Source organism: Misgurnus anguillicaudatus, chromosome 18 (assembly GCF_027580225.2).
Source record: "Misgurnus anguillicaudatus chromosome 18, ASM2758022v2, whole genome shotgun sequence".
Classification (NCBI taxonomy): domain Eukaryota; kingdom Metazoa; phylum Chordata; class Actinopteri; order Cypriniformes; family Cobitidae; genus Misgurnus; species Misgurnus anguillicaudatus.
The window spans coordinates 18,648,068-18,661,488 of record NC_073354.2 but is presented as its reverse complement, the minus strand read 5'-3'; the positions used below and the strand labels follow the sequence as shown (position 1 = coordinate 18,661,488).

Genomic DNA, 13,421 nt, shown 5'->3' with positions numbered 1-13,421 from the left:
TATATATATATATATATATATATATATATATATATTCTAAATTATAAATAAATTAAAAAACAATATTTAAATAAAACATTTATATATATATATATATATATATATATATATATATATATATATATATATATATATCACAAACTCATATATTATGCCAAAAAAGCTCTATTTAATACACATATGTTGATGTAAAACTAAGAATTTGGCTTTTTGTAAAATGTATGAATAACATACACTGTAATTATTGTGTTGTATGGTATTTATAAAACCCACATTAACAAAATACTAATACACTTCTATATTTTTAAAGTAAACTGTAGCAAAGTGTAATATATCATTATAGCAATCCCTACACTTTGTTATACTAAATTTATTCTGTAGTATTAACTATAGTGAATTGATAAACTAGTAAACAGTGTATCTAGGAATTTTACAACAAATTACTTTATACTTTTTTTTAATGTGGTAAGGCTTGAAATAACCATAATAGCATAGCATAGTAAAAAACGTTATTCAGCATTTAATTATTTTTAACCTACTGGTTACAGACTCAAAATGTCTTTGTTATCAGTCACAACGTACTCAGACACTATAAGGATCAGACTGTACTGTCCACATACATATACACGCACACACGCACGCACGCAAACACCGACTGTTATCGTTCCCGCTACTCTAATTCGCGAAGCACCACTGCGCACATATTTGGAGTAAGGTGCTTTGCCGCTGGAGGCAGCAACGCAATGCGCAGCGCGCTATGTTGTGAATGAGGCATGACGTCAGCTCGCGAATGTCAACAATGTAGCGTTTGAGAGGAGGCGTTTCATTCGCGTGTAACAAACAGAGGAGACGGAGCAGCACGCTGCACAGATCACCACACAAATTCACACACACACACATTAGCCGAAGAAAAACAACACTTTTACAACCACAAACTTGCTTTTCGCTCGTTGAGACAAAGACACATTCAAAGAGTGAGCCGCAAAACGGGATCTCCCTGCAGCCCGGGGGCTTTAGGAGTCTGCAAGGAAGTCATCATGTGAAAAAAATATATTTGGTATACGGACAAAAGGGCTGGATTACAAGGAAAACTGAAGTCTGAAAGGTGAGTTGCATGATTGTTTTGCTCGATGCGTCCTCCACGTTACGTGTGATTTCTGAATCGGAGTTGTTATAAAACAAAAACGCTCTGTCATAAAGGGAAACGTAGCGCTAAACTTGCTTTTCAAAGCTGACCCCATCGGGTTGTCAGAGGCGCTGTGTCACAATATCCAGGGGGGACGAGGCGGCATGCATGGCATGGTTTACTTCGACTGGTTCTGCTTGTGGTCCGCATGAACACACACTCCCTTTTAAACGGTAACGTAAGGTTACCACATCCTGTTGTGCAGCAGTGACAATAGCGAGCAGCGCTTCGGTAGTGGTGGGATGCGTTGCGATCCCGGGGGGAGGAGGGGTCAGGCATGGCTCATGTTTTCGCTTAAAGAAAAGAAGTTGTCACTCGGCCTTGACCGATCAACATAACGACGGAGACCCCCGGTGTACATTCCCTCATCAGTTCTTTCCTCCTTCCCAATGAATGGATAACTTGTAAAATTACGTAGAGTATGTTTGCAATAATCTCATTGCAGTGTCACTATTAGGTTTAAGCGCATATATATTTGAAATAATTATTTGATATTTATATGCATTACAATTTTGTACTGTTATTATATCAATCCATTAATTCCTTAAGGTGTAATAGGATGAGGGCAGTGTGGTACCGTCAGCTCATCTTTGTTTCAAAGAGTAATCGGATAAAAATACAAGGCTCTAAAGAAAATGTGCTTACTGCAGTGCGTTGTAAAAATGGGAAGCAAGCTCTCTTTGTTCCCCGCTGCACATCACTGATAGCCATTACATTACACACATTCATTAATCCCCATAAAATCAGCACAATATTTGCTGTGTAAGGGACCGCGAGCCTTATTTGGTTCAGAAGCCACTAAGCGTCTCGATCAGCCGAGGCTACCATTTAAAGGAACGGGGACCCTGTTAGTGAACGCGTCGGAATGCTGGATCTCCAGTCCGCGTACAAACGAACTTTCCCTCAATTACGAACGTGTTTTACATTACTAGGTACAGTTCCGCATTAAATGTGCCGGATTTAACGCATCACAACATGTGTATATGGAACGCGCGTGGGCTTGATCGTTAAACTCACCCTTATGTTATTGTAGTTCTCTGACCGTAAATAAAGGCTGCTTTTCAAGTGTAACTTGTCGTTTGTCATAGCTCGTTTGTGTAATGTAGCAGATGTTGTTGTGCGGATGGGTTTTGACTTGTTTCATATGACTTGGCGGTTTTATCTCCACATATCTAATGGGTGTATTAATTCCCGCTTAAAACCAGCCCACGTAAACCCACGCGCCTTGATATAAAATGCCACGTATCGATTATTTTGTTGCTGCCTGTCAGTACACAGTTAATCGCAGTTAATACAAATAAATGAATTATTTTTGGTTATGAATGAATCAGGTAATGTTATCAGAGCATTTGAAATGAGGTGATACAGCAGTTTAAGCTGCGCCTGCATTCCTTTGTCTGCAGGCGCTGGTGAACCATTCGGGCTGTTTTCCCTTTGCCCTAAATACATGACAGACTTAATTGTTCAACCGACAATCTGCCTTATAGAAATGCGTGTTTGCGATTAATTACACTGTATTAGCCTGTTAATAACATCGCTTTTTAATAATCTGTTTACGCTTACCCCTTTAATAGTGCTCATGTAAAAAAAACTAAGCAGTTATCTTGTAATGAAATGAATTTTGTTTTGCAAATCGATTTAAATAGCCTACTGTAAAACACGTGCATGATCTCCTGAAGCATACATGACGCCATTTTTCTTTACAGTCTCGTGCGTCCTGACAATCCATCATTTAATGTGTGCGTACATTTATCCTCTTATTAAACGAAATATTTGTACATTTAACAAATACTTTTGTTGCGTCGTATATGTCTGTTGCTTATGGTAGGCTAGATAAAAAAACAATTAATTGTAAACATAAAAAATATAACTGGGCTTTTGTGTTAAAGTAGCATACTACAGGAAACTCGTTGTGTACTGTGTAATGTCTATAAAGGATTATATATTACGTTTTTAATAGTGGGCAAAAAGCCCTGTCAGCAGAGTGATGAAATGATAACGTGAGTCTGTCTGACCCTGAGTCTGCATAATGCAGCTCAATTAACAGCATCATTAATTTTCCCCTGCATTAGTGATATTCCACCATCAGCATCTTCTGACTATGTGTCTGCATCTTCTTGCTGACAAGTGATCAGTTAAATTCATTATAGATATATTGATTACCTATTTATGCCAAATTCCTAGTATTATTTGACTTAAATATTTGGCTTAGTAATAATAATAATAATTATTATTATATTTTAGAATACTATTTAGCAGTTAACTGTTTGAGTGTTTTTTCTCTCTCTCTCTCTCTTTAGTCCAAGCATTCCCATAATGATTCATGAACTGACAGGTCTTAACAATAACAATAACAACAGCCTAGCCCATTGTTGTTAAGTTTAATGATAGCATCGAGTAACTTTAGAGTAGGAAAACAAACAGTGATATCACTACTCCCTAATGATTGAAATGTAATTAAGTGCATTATAAACACCCATACATCATACTGGTGTAGTATGTGCAAAACTTGAGATTGAATATTTACAAGTTTTAGCTTAATCCAGTCTGTTTGAATAAGCCAACCAGTAAAGCACTCTGCAAAAAGAATTAGAGCCTTGGGTATGAAAACATGTTCCCATAGCCATCCCACGTCAGCAGTAAGGCATGTTTGACCGAGTTCCAGCCTCTGAGAGGAAGAAAAAAGAAAAGAGAGAGAGAGGCAGCGAATAAAAGGGAGAGCGAGAAAGCTGAGCCATTGAAGTTTAGTCAGAGCTTTTTCTTTCCACACATGGCATTATGGGTGGCAGTCATTGGCATCATCCTTTAGAATGTGACAGATTAACTAATAGCACAGAAACCCGCAGACTTTGGAATAATAGAGGGAATCTCTCTGTGTTCACCCTTATCAGTGATTGTGCCAAGACAAATCACAGTGGCTGTTGCCACAGGCAAAATCCTGATTGGACTGTTTTGCTCAGCGTTTTTTTTTTTACTAGGGGATCATTCAGATGATAAATCTTTCATCCGTGCTGCGCGAAATCTTCCCCACCTTCTCATCTGTTTTTGACCTTGTCATACAGCTTGACACTTTGAACTGTTTTTTCCAAGTTTTCTGCCTGACTAGCACGTCAGTCAGTGCCTTTAAACCGTGTTAAAACACAAATAAACAAATAAATAAAAAAGATTGGCAGTCTGGTCCACATCTGGCCTGAATTGAGCCCCAGTTAAAAACAACAAGCGCAAACGAGCAGGAAGTTTATGGGTGGAATTGTGGAAGCGTTCGGCTCAATGGAAGCCCATTAAAACCACACCAGGAATTCCGTAACAGTCAACAGTCTGTCGACCCCACAGCAGCATGCGGATGGAGAATTGAACTTGCTGTGCTCAGCTTTGAATGAACACAGTTAACGCCTCGTTTGAATATTTGACTTCAACTGTTTCTTGGTGGGAGTTGTGTTTTCGGATTAATTGTTGGATTAGTTATTAATGTTTACTGGTGTGTGCGTGTTTGCTGGATTTTTGATGCTTCCTCCTTTAGGTTAAAAGTGAGCAGTAAACACACACTACAGCTGCTGTTTTGAGACTAACAGACTCTCTCACACATCGTAAACTTCTCTCATTTTGCGCTCTTTTATTTGTAACTTTCTTTTTCAAGCAAGTTGTTCTGACTGAGCGCCTAAAGTTAAAAATTGTAAAAAAAAGTTTTGCTTAATTATTTTGTATTCATTTGCAAGGTGTTTTGTGTCTAAATGCATTGTGGGTAGTGTACAGTATGAAAATTTACCACACCTGTATTAGTAAAAATCAGGTGGGAAATGCAGTTACAGGTGTTGCAGTTTTTACATCTACCTAAGTGTGTCCTGCCAGTTTGGTTTTATTGGTCGTACACACCGTCACACGTTGTCATGGTATTTTATATTTATCGGTCTGCCTAAACTGATCTCTGAAACAAATACCTTGTCAAAAATAAAATGTTTTGGTTTGCTAAAGTCAAGCGGAGATGTCGAGCAAGGATTACAAATGTGAAGAGAGGTTTCGTAGTAGATCTCCTCATGGAGACTTTAAATGCCCCGTATGTGTATTTGTGTGTATGTGTGTGCATTTTCCATGGTTAAATTTGGAGCTGTCATTCCCAATATTCATGCCCGCAGCTGCTGAGTCACATGTGCCATGCAACTGGAGAACCCCGGAGTGCTGGAGAGCACTATCACTTTCTTTTTTCATCATAAACATTCACATGACTACTTCACTGCGCATTTACCCCACTTATTTCACTCCTTTACACAGTCATTCATGTAACTGTTCTTTACTTAAAGTCTGTAAGTCATTCATTCTCACATTCCCCATGTGCCAGACATCTCTCTCCTTATCTCCTGCCGTTCCTCTTAGAGTAGGAGTTTAACCAATAGAAGCTTTGAACCAAAGCAAAGCTGATTCAGTCCGTCTCGCCTCGATGGTGCAGTTAGGTCTAACGCACAGTTCAGTGCTGACTCACTATAAAAAGAGAAAATAGGTCCAACAACATGCTTTACAGCAAGGTCCACCTGCTAGCTTTCTATGCTGACACAGCAAAAAGACTGTCTGTGATGTCAACGGATCTTTTGCAAATGCCTCTAAAAGCCACCTCTGAAAAAATGAGATCGAACCGAATGCTCTTGACAATATATACATACTATAAATTTGCAGAAATACTGGTTTGTTGGCAGAATCCATTAAGAGTCTGATAAAAATGCTCATTTTTAAGAAAACGTGTCAGAATGCACTTCGAGGGTTTTGCATTGGAGCTCTTTAATTGTTTCGCTTTCTCACACTCTTAACTGCTTTAGAAATACTTATGCCTTGATGTATCCAACCTGTTTAGAGTCTACAAAGATTGATGTATTATAAAGTGTTGTGGAGAAGATGAAACATTGAAAACGTTACGCCGGTTGCACTCCACACATAAGCAGCGAGTAGGCGTAGTGTAAACAGCGTGTGACCATTGTGCATGTATGCTACCGTGCAGCTTACAACCAGAACAAAAATATCTAGTTCACATTACTTTATTTTACATACATTTAACCTCTTCTGACGGTCAGTGTAGCTTGTATATTTGTTTAATCCACGTTGTTTTCATGGTGTTCTGGTCCGTGTAACGGCAGTTATAGACATATTTACACAATACACAAAATAGCCCATGGCAAATTATGCAAACTTTTAAAAAAAAAAAGAAATTTTCCCACATAACTTGTGCTGTATATAGCAAGTGTCCTGAAAACATACTAGATAATAGATTTGATGCAAAAACATAATAGATTTGATGCAAAAATGAATCCATTATTTTATGAAAGTCTTGACCTGTTTCTTTTCTTTTGTGTGTACCGAAGGGCCACCTTCCGATCTTTCTGATGAAGCCAACACAGAAGTGACTTAAAATGCAATTTATTGACTGGCTGCTTGAGGCTGACTCCAAAAGGGAGTCAATTCCCATAGACCTCCATGTTAAAATGTCCAACTTTACAGTAGAAAATATGTTTACATCCTGGTACAAAAGTGTTTTTGGTCTATATAGCTAATTTTGCCCTTCGTGACAAAATTTTTTTTGTAACTCATTCATTTAAATTATATTAAGCCTTAAAGTTCTGCAGAATTAAGGGCGTGGCCACTTGAGTGACAGGTGTACTGCCACTGCTGTCACTAGAGTCGAGCTAGCCAGGTGTGGTTTCAGAAACCAGTTACCTCGGCTTCACCCACGTCCCCCGCCTCTTTACCCATTTTCGGTTATCCGCATGTGATGTGCAGCCAAGATGGCGGCGGCAGGCACCACCTACTATTGGCTTCAAAAAAGCTCTTCACCTGTGGGACAGACACTACGTCCATATTTTTACAGTCTATGGACTGTACGCTAAAAACGCACCTCTCTACCTTTGTTTTGTAGATATCGCTACTGGTTGTTACACATTATTTAAAGTTACCCTGCTGAAAAAATAATAAAACCATTACAGAAAATTCTAATGGTTTTATTGGTTTTATTGGGAATTGTATTGGTTCTAATGGAATATGGCCCAAAACACACTACAGGGTATTGGTTTTTGTTGGTCTTTAATGGTATGTATTGGTTCTATTGGTTCAATGTAGGGATCGACCGATATGGATTTTTTAGTGCCGATGCCGATACCGATTTTTGTTTCATCAGCCTTAGCCGATGACCGATACAGGCTGCCGATTTATTGAGCCGATATTTGGAGCCGATACTGCTTTTGCTCACTCAATTTACATCATAAAAATGGCACGATGACACCATATGTCTCAATTTAAAAAAATTTTTTGAACTTAATAAAAAAACTATATTTAAAAAATAGTAAAAACGGGTGAGGGTGCTATGAAACCATGAACTGCACTCTCCACAATGACGCGGAACTATCATCAAAGGATACTGATTTCTAGCACTTTACTACTACAAATATATATATAAAGATGAGAAACAAAAACCCGCTTTGTGTAGCTATGATCAGCTGTTAGGCCGAGCTTTCGATGTTGTCATGGAAAGGTTGGTTGTTTTTAGTCACATGACCTGCAATTCCTTGCGGCTTCCAGCACTCTGTCTATAAATAATGCTGGAAAAAATCGGCAAACACAGCAGCCACATATCGGCCGATGCCGATACACATAAACCCCGCAAATATCGGCCCGATATATCGGCCGACCGATATATCGGTCTATCACTAGTTCAATGTATTGGTTCTAATGGAATATGTATTGGTTCTAATGGAATATTGCCCAAACCACACTACAGTATAGTGGTTTTAATGGTAAAAGCTAATGGTTCCTATTGGTATTTTAATCAAATCCATTAGAATTTTCTGTAATGGTTTTATTGTTTTTTTCAGTAGGGTAAACATGCTAAATATGTTTAACTGAACTGAAGTAATGAAGTTTACGAAAAATGCACCCAGATGTTAGTTTGTTTGACGCAGGACACTTCAAAAACACAACTGTTTTCAATATTTTACTATGTTTTTACCTCAACTTCGATGAATTAATTAATACATACCTATCTTTTTTCAATGCGTGCACTTTTAATCTTTGTACAGCCATTTTTGAATGTGTTAGCATTTAGCCTAGCCCCATTAATTCCTATGGCACCAAACAAAAGTTTTATTATGTGCCACCATACTTACTCGTGTAACTACTCATGTAACAGTCTTCAAATAGGGAAAACATGGAAGTGTTTGGTGGCTTCTAAATTCATCCCTGTTTGGAGCCATAGGAATGCTAACACATTCATGAGGCGCTGTACAAAGATTAAAAGTGCACGCATTGAAAAAAGATAGGTATGTATTAATTCGTCTAAATGTTGAGGTAAGAAGATAGTAAAATATTGAAAAATGGTGGTGTTTTCCTTTAAAATATACAGTAAGAATCACATAAAACGTTGGTTACAGATTTTAACCAGAAACCCCAAAACAACAAAATCTGTGTTTTGGTCAGAAGAACAAAAAGAAACCCATCAGGGGTTTAAATGAAACTAGGGTGAGTGAATAATGAGCCATTTGTAACTTTTGGATGAACTGATCCTTCAAGCTTCAGTCTTACTCTCGAGTAATAACGCATACATACATTCATGACCTGAGTCAAGCAGCAGGAGTGTCCTTACAGCCTGCAAACAGTCATTCAAAATGCTGCAGTGAATGTGGGCCAGGCACCGCCTCAGGCTCTTCCACACATGCTCATATATGTATATGAGTTACTGTATATGTACATCGTACGTATATGCACACGTCACCAACTGCTCTGTAACACAGTTTCAGACTCCATCTCATACAGACACAGACAAATAAACATGGTTTCACACCACAACAGGACCAAGGAAACCTGGGGGCTGGGGTGTCACTGGCCTGTGTCGGTACGGATGAGTCATACGCAGTGTGCTGTGTCAATATTGATGCATAGTCTAAATATAACCTACACACAACTCACTAAAGCACATACACGTGTCGTGTACTGCACACACTCGCTTGGAAAATGTGTGTTTGTTGTTTATTTCACTTTGCACCACCTGTCATGTTGACTTGCACGAATGCCCTGCACGTGTTCCAGAATGCTGTCCAACCTTAAACATGCTGTCAAAATGTTTTAAAGCTTGAAAGGTCTGGGTATTGTTGCCAGCAGAAGTAAGATTTATACAGGTGTACAAATCTTACAAGAATCTTTTTCTTCTTCGCTCCGTAAGTGCGTCATTGGATGCTGTCGAGGCTCATCCCAGGTGAACATACCACAGCTATTCTGTCAAAGTCTTCAACACGCTGTTCATTAAAGAAACAGTATTTGAGTTGCATTAGAAAAAGACAGTTCTCTCTCTATGCTTGTGTTTCTTAGAATTCCAGCCAACAATAACTTGGAGAAAATGTTGATGTTTTTTGACCTTCTTTCTCGCTCTCTTTCTCTCCATTACTCTGTATTGAATTGCAAGGGCTCTGTGCGGTATTGGACGGCAGTAATTTAAACCAATGTCAACTAAGAGCCTGAATGAACTGTGTCTCAGGGTAGATACTAAGCTTTCCCCAAGGTCATTTTTCGTTCTCTTCTCTGACATTTTCCTGGATTCCTGGTAAGTGGTGAGATCATTGTTTTAGACAGAGAACGTGTATGGGAGTATGAAGAGACTGGGTGGGTGTCGGGTTGGCATCAGGGTTGACCCCTATGCGTTGTTTTTCCTTTGCCAGAGCAACTCAGCATTCACAGTGCCGGCTCTGGCAAATGTCAGAATTCCACCCAGACGGATTTATTTGTATTGCTTTGCACTTCAGAGAGGAACAAAACATTCCCATTGTGTGTGTGTGTGTGTGTGGAGTTTGTGCTACACCGCAGTCTATTAGAAACATCTGTGGATGATGAATGCCTGAATGAATAATCATGAATAAGTAATAATCCCTCAGCAGAGGTCAGCATAAACAAATCAGTGGTGTTTAACACATTACAAAAGAGTGATGGATGCATCTGTAGCTGTGCAGTGTATATCACTGAGGTTTGAACGCATAATGTTTATTTGACATCCTTTGTGTGTGAACAGGTGCATAAGAAAACACTTTATAGTTTTTAAAATATCATATAAAGTGGCTGTCTTGCTGACGTGTAAAGCAACCAATTTGGTTTTGTTTCCAGGTGGACCTTTAAAAGAATGCAACGCACGTCTCACGGAAATCCTGTAGAGTTCAGATCAACTTTAAAACTCCTGAAGTGTTTCTAATTTTGTTTGTTTTATGCATCAGGCATTCTGCCAACGATCTGTGGTCTGAGACCATGAAACACCCTGAATATGGAATAGGGCAAAATTGAAGTTTAAAGATGCAATTCATATCTTTTGCCTCTCTATTGCCATCTCTGTTTGAAATATAAATTACAAGTTGTGAACTTCGTGTGTTGAAAATTAAAGAAGTCGAAAGTCAAAACAGACATTACCCAAGAAATCGTACATGTTGGCTCAAATAGTAAATCGTCATCATAAGCTTAATGTTTTGAATCCACTTGCTAAAGCTAAAGAAGAGTCCACCCTTAACTGTTTTATTAAGGATATATTCTGGCTTTAAGTGATGAAAATTATCTTTACATTGTATCTTGAGCCTTACTTTTACAAATTTATAATTTTAAAATAGCGTCTTTGCTTTATTTTACTAATTGTAAACTACTTATGTAGCTAATAAAATAAAGTAAATTATTTTATGTATAATTATAAAGTAAAAGTATACATAAGATAGTACTAGATTTAAAGTATTTAAGTATTAAAGTTAAAAAAATAACTTTTATTAAGTTTTTATGAGAAGTAGTCAAGTAAAATGTAAAGTATTATGCATAGTAAAATAGTAAAGTAAAAGTTTGTCAAACAAAAACACTATGATAAAGTACTTTACAAAAAATACTTGAGTAAAGTAAAAATAATTGAGTACATTACAGCTCTGTTAATATTTAGTGTGTCTCATTTTTGTAAATTCGTTTGGATAAAATTGTCTACTTAATCCTTAAATGTATATCCTTAAAAGTTTATAGGTTACAGCCAATTTTGATGTAAAAGCTGGACACATAAGCAACTTCTCTCAAAAGTTTGACACTATCAATTAGGCTGGTTATCGATTCAGATGTTCCAGATCGATTCGATTTCGATTCACAAGCTATCAAATCTATTCGATTTCGGTTTCCGGTTCAATTTCAGATTCTTGGAACAGTTTTTATACTCGATTCTCGAATCAACTCAATGAATATAGATCTAATACAAATAACAATAAAGAACAGTGAACATACGTTTACAAGGGTTATTAATAAAAAGAAATTAAGATCCACAAACCTCTTTTATTTTAGATACACTTGGGTACATTAAAACAGAACCCATCTCTAATTTTCAAATGCCTACAATTATGGTAAATACAATACAATTTTGATGCAAGATGAAAATGTATGCTGAAAAAAGTCAGAACAGCCTAGTGGAGAAAACTAATTAGAATAACATTAATCTTACGGTCAATGTTTGCGGAAATAAATATGAAAAAAATCGACCCGTGGCCTTTGAGAATCGATTTTGAATCCACACTCTAAAAAATATTTAACCCAGGGCTGGGTAACTATAGGACAGAACACATTTCTGGGTTAAAATGACCCAAAAAAATGGGTTGTTTTAACCCAACTGCTGGGTTATTGTTAGTCATCCATGTTGAAACAACCCATTATTTGGGTAATTTTAACCCAGAAATGTGTTCTGTCCTATAGTTACCCAACCCTGGGTTAAAAACAACCCAATATTTTTTAGTGTGCACTACTTAAAAAAAAGATTAATCGCAAAATCTTTTTTTGCTCATCCCTAAAATCAATCCTGTTTTGTCCTGCTCACAGTCAGATTTAATACCTTCAACAATTTCTCATTTGACAATATCAATGTCACTTTATTTATAAAGCAACAACTTTATTTAAAACAACAACTGCTGACCAATGTGTTGTACTGAAGCCTAAATTAAAGGACTAATAAATAGTGCCAACAAAAAGCAATACAATTTTAAGTTCTCCACAGAACATTTCGGTCAAAAGATCTTAAAAGAAGTGTTTCTTTCTTACCTTTTTATAGTTTCCCACAGCAAAGATCTACAAATAACAAAAAAACTAAACAAAGATCGAGCAGAAAGGTCTTCTGGATGTTAAAGTTTCTTTATGGATTTAAGACATCTTTTCAAAAAGCCACACTTACAGTTGTATAAGTAACAGTCTGTTATGTTATTTAAGTAAGGCATCATAAACTCTTTTTTTTTTGTACATTAATGTAAAGTAAACACAAACTCTTCATTCAATTTTATTTGAATTATTATTTTAAATCGCTTTATTTACGTCGATTTTATAAATCAGCTGTTAACTAATGTAACAACTCAAGTTCAAATCCTTAAAGTATCCGTTTAAGAACCACTGTGCGCCCACCATGTTTGATAATTTTTTGCAAGTTGTTCTCTTATGATTTCAATATGATTGTTAATGATTGTCAATACGTAGTGACTTTTCAAACCAACCGAGTTACGGTTTCTGGTTTAAATTAATGATTTGTGGGGCACTGGGGTGTGAATGAATAAAAACAAGTATGATATGTGGTTTTGCTTTTTGCAGCTGGAGGTGTGTAAGAGTGTGTGCATCCGGTGAGACTCGCACAGGTGGTGAGGGGGAGGGGTAAGAGGTGGGCGTGGAGCAGCAGGGGCGGTGTGACCACTTCCTGTCTCGTATGTACAGTAAATCGGTTGTGCCTGTACCAAATCAACTTTGTGTACCGGTGGTGGGTTTATGCCACCTGGCAGGATCCTCTCATTGGCTGAACTCTTGCAGTGTGGCTTGCAGATTTTTTTTCCTCGTAGATGTTTTTGTGGTGTTTTGTCTCTATTTAGGGTGAATCAACCGTACGTCATTTACCACAGCAAAATATTACAGCAAAGTTCTGCAAAAGCATGCATAAACATCAAAACACCACATTTGAGACTTTTTTGCAGTAAACAACAGCACGAGCAAAAGCTTGAGGTTGGAGGAAATTTTGTTGCATTTTGTTCTGAAGACTTGCGGGATGAAAAGATTAAACGTGGTCTTTCAGAATTAACAGCCATATAGTTGAGTTTGACGTATGGAATGCTGCTTTGCTTCGCCTGAGGTGAGAAGCTTGATGTGGGTGTGCACAGGGCACAATTACAGTTTCTTAGCCCGAAAGTACGATGGTCATAACCACAAACCTCAAAAAGCTTAGAATGTTATATGC

General features: G+C 37.5%; 1 protein-coding gene across 1 annotated transcript in view; it reads left to right on the top strand.

Moving 5' to 3' along the window:
- The first annotated feature begins 660 nt into the window (after positions 1-660).
- bach2b (BTB and CNC homology 1, basic leucine zipper transcription factor 2b) overlaps positions 661-13,421 on the top strand; it is a 105,464-nt gene continuing 92,703 nt past the window's right edge. Inside the window, exon 1 of the mRNA XM_055185836.2 lies at positions 661-1,105. The gene's annotated coding sequence lies outside the window, so the exon portion shown is untranslated. The remainder of the gene's footprint in view (positions 1,106-13,421) is intronic.